General features: G+C 42.9%; 1 pseudogene; it reads left to right on the top strand.

Moving 5' to 3' along the window:
* The first annotated feature begins 1321 nt into the window (after positions 1 to 1321).
* LOC102859309 lies at positions 1322 to 3742 on the top strand (annotated as a pseudogene).
* Positions 3743 to 4047: the final 305 nt, after the last annotated feature.

Genomic DNA, 4047 nt, shown 5'->3' with positions numbered 1-4047 from the left:
AAAAGAAAAACTCCCTCATTGTTATGCAATCCCTCCCCCCAAGATGGGGTGGAGAAGTCCTTCTAGTTTCCCATTCTCTATTCATTTATATAAACCCTCCCTCAACAAATAGAAACTATCTACTTGGGGCAAGACATTATATTTTCAAATAACATTTTTATTTTCAGGCAGTTTGGTTTATCTGTTCTTTAAAATCCCTTCTAGATTTTGTTGGGCTTTTTTTTTAGGGTTTGTTTTTGTTTCTTTTTAAAGTTCCTTATAGTTTTAACAATTTCACCTCTCTTGATAGGCAGTACAATGCATTGGTTAAGCACAGAAGTATATGGCCTAAGTTAAAATTTTAGCTTCTGAACTGAAGAGGATTTGAAACGCTTGCTGCAGAAGGTCAAGGACTTCAGCCTTCTATATGAATTGAAGCACAACATCAAGAAAACAAAGATTCTCACCACTGGGTAGATTGGCAGCATTATGATAGATGGTGAAGAGATTGAGAGCTTTAGTTTGTGTGGTTCCACAGTCAACACTCTTGATATCAGCAGCCAGGAAATTAAAATATTAATTCCACTGGGAAAATTTGTTCTTGGAGACCTCTCCAGAGTACTGAAGAGTAACTATGTCAATCTGGAGACTAAGGTGCACCCGATCCAGGCCATAGTCTTTGCAATTAATTGCTATGTGTCAGAAAGCTGGACAATGACTAGGCATGATAGAGAATTGATGCCTTTGAGCTGTGGTGCTGGAGAAAAGTATTGAACATACTATGGACTGCCAGGAGAACAAACAGGTTTCATCGTGGAGAGGGTGAAATCAGGTTGCTCTTTGAGGCAAGGATTCTGAGGCTTTGTCTGACACAATTTGAGCATGTTGCAAGGAGGGACAAGTCTTTGGAGAGGGACATCATGCTTAAAAGGATGAAGGGACAGCACAAGAGAGGAAGACCCTCAATGAGTTGAATTGATTCAGTGACTGGGGTAATAAAGGTAAGTGTGTCAGAGACAGTAAGGTTGGCACAGGATAGAGCAGATTTCAGGGCTATTGTACATAGGGTCACTATGAGTTGCAAGGGACTCAAAGGCACATAACAACAACAACAAAAACTTCTCAGTGTGGATTCTGTGGGAAGCTAACTAAGAATCAAGGCTCAAAGTAAAGAGCTTGATCAGAAATTCTCCTGAAATCAACCACTTTAAAAGGACAATGAAAGAAGCAAGATTAAACAGAGGGAAAAGTTAGATTACAACATAGTCCCAGCTAAAGCCTTCCTCAACTTCTTGGTTGATTCTAAAGCAGCAATGTCCCTTAAGAATTACCCTGACACCGCATGAGTGAGTTGTGGCTTTGTACCCTATGCCCATCAGTCATTGCCTCTGAGTTGGCCTAGAAGTGGGCACGCATTCAGGTGAAGAGAACCTCTTCAGGCAATGTAATTCTCCAAGAGGATCGTCCATTAGTCACACATCCAGCATCTGCAAGTATAAGTCCTTCACTCCTAAAGAAGAAACTGAGCTGCAGAACACAGCATCTTAATGGTCATTTACTAGTTTTGTTACCTTAAGTTACTCAGCCATTTTATATAAATTGTATAAATGTAGTAGCTCTTTTATTTAACTTTTATTGCTTAGCCTCTTTATTTAAATTTTATAAATATAGTACTATAGTTAGTTATACAGGGAGCACTAGTGACTTGTTGTTGTTGTTAGGTGCTGTCGAGTTGAGTACAACTCCTAGCAAACTTATAAACAAAAAATCGGAACCTAGTCCTGTCCCGTGCCATCCACACACTTCCTGACACACAAGAGCCCATTGCAGCAGTCACCATGTCAATCCACCTGGCTGAGGGTCTTCCTCTCCTTCCCCAACCCTTTGCCCTTCCCAACATCGTGTCACTCTCCAAGGAATATGTCCCACCTCCCAGCAATATGTCCAAAGTATGTGAAATGAAGCCTTATCATCCTTGCCTCCAAATAGCATTCCAGTTGTATCCTCTCCAAGACATATCTGTTCATTCTCTTTGCTGTCCATGGGATGTTCAGTGCTCTTCTCCAACACCACAGCTCAAAAGTGTCAATTATTTTTCTGTCATCCTTATTCATAGTCCAGGTCTCGGATGCATAGCTAGTAATAGGAAAGACTATGGTCCTTGGTCCTCAAACTGACATCACTACTCGTGAATAATTGAGAAGGTCCCTAACTGCAGATTTTCTCAGTGGAATATGCCTCCTTATTTCCTGACTGCTCCTACCAACAGTGTTAATTGTGGATCCAAGCAAGATAAAGCTGTTGTGTTGACAGTTTCCATCTCTTCTACATCCATCATAACACTGCCTATTGGTCCAGTGGTTAGAATCTTTGTTTCTTTGATATTAAAACACAATCCATACTGAAGGCTGTATTCCTTTATCTTCCTTGATTCCTTAATAAAAACGTGTGTCAGAAGAGACTCTAAAGTTTACGTTGGAGTGTCAAGAAGCCAAATCGAAAGGAAAACATGTCTAAATGAAAGCTGAACAGACTGTTTCAAAGAGGAGCCCGGGAGGACAAAGCAAGGTATTATAATGGAATGTGTGGAGATTTGGGATTGGAGAATAAACTACGCATGTCTCAAACTGAAAAAACGGGGGGAAAAAATTAAGCATTTTGTTGCAGTATTTAAAGATGCTATGGACAATATAGTGAATGACCCAGAAAGCATCAAAAGAAGATGGAGGGAATACACAGAGTCACTGTACCAGAAAGAATTGTTTGACACTGAAAAATTTCAGAAAGTACCGTATGAACAGGAGCCAATGGTAATGAAAGAGGAAATGGAAGCTGCATTGAAGGCATTGGCAAAAAACAAGGCCCCAGGAATCTATGGGATACCAATTGACATGTTTCAATTAACATATGCAGCCCTGGATGCTCTTACCAATCTATGCCAGAAAATTTGGAGGACAGCTGTCTGGCCAACGAATTGGAAAAGGTTTATATTTGTTCCTCTTCCCAAGAAGAGTGATCCAACTGAATGTGGAAATTATCGAACAATATCATTGATATCACATGCAAGCAAAATACCGCTGAAGATCATTTAAAAATGGCGAGAACCTGCAGGCCGTGCAGCAGCGCTTTCGCCCTACACCTTTAACGGAGGTATTGTATCGGCAATTGCTGGAGAAGACTTTTCAATTGTTGCTTCTGACACTCGACTGAATGAAGGATTCTCAATTCACTTCCGGGACATTCCACAGTGCTACGAACTAACAGACAAAACAGTCATCGGGTGCAGTGGTTTCCATGGTGATTGTCTCAAGCTTACCAAGATCACTGAAGCAAGACTGAAGATGTATAAACACTCCAGGAACAAGGCCATGACAACGGGAGCCATTGCTGCCGTGCTTTCCACCATCCTCTACTCGCGACTCTTCTTCCCCTACTACGTCTACAACATCATTGGCGGACTGGACGAAGAAGGGAAAGGAGCTGTGTACATCTTTGACCCAGTGAGTTCCTACCAGAGGGACTCCTTCAAGGTCAGCGCCTTGGCTGGAGCGATGCTGCAGCTGCTGCTGGGCAACCAGGTTGGTTTTAAGAACATGCAGAATGTGGAGCTGTCCTGCTGTCCCTGGACAGGGCCCTGTGTCTGCTGCAAGATGTCTTTATCTCTGCTTCAGAGTGGGATGTGTGCACAGGGGATGCGCTCAAGATCTCTATCATCACCAAGGATGACATCAGTGAGGAGACTCTATCCCTTCAGAGGGACTGAGGTCCGAATGCTGTGAAAGGAACAGCTCTGGCTGTGGTCTGCTACTGTGGCCCACCTGTCTCCTTCCAAGGCATGTGGCCAACCTGTGTGATCCCAGAGCCTCATTAAAGGGCCTGTAGCTGACCTGCTTCATCGTGGGGCCTGTGGTGGTGGTGGGGGGGCGGGGAGGTTGGAGAATAAATGGCTGTAATAGTACATAGATCGGGGACTGCCACAAGTTCAAGTGGGATTTAGAAGAGACCAGTAGCGTAAGGGATATCATTGCTGATGTCAGATGGATCCTGGCTGAAAGGAATACCAGAAGA

The sequence above is a fragment of the Elephantulus edwardii genome, unplaced genomic scaffold (assembly GCF_000299155.1).
Source record: "Elephantulus edwardii isolate Elephantulus edwardi_28Jun2011 unplaced genomic scaffold, EleEdw1.0 scaffold00079, whole genome shotgun sequence".
Taxonomy (NCBI): Eukaryota; Metazoa; Chordata; class Mammalia; order Macroscelidea; family Macroscelididae; genus Elephantulus; species Elephantulus edwardii.
The sequence above is the reverse complement of the archived record's forward strand: the minus strand, read 5'-3'. Positions and strand labels throughout refer to the sequence as shown.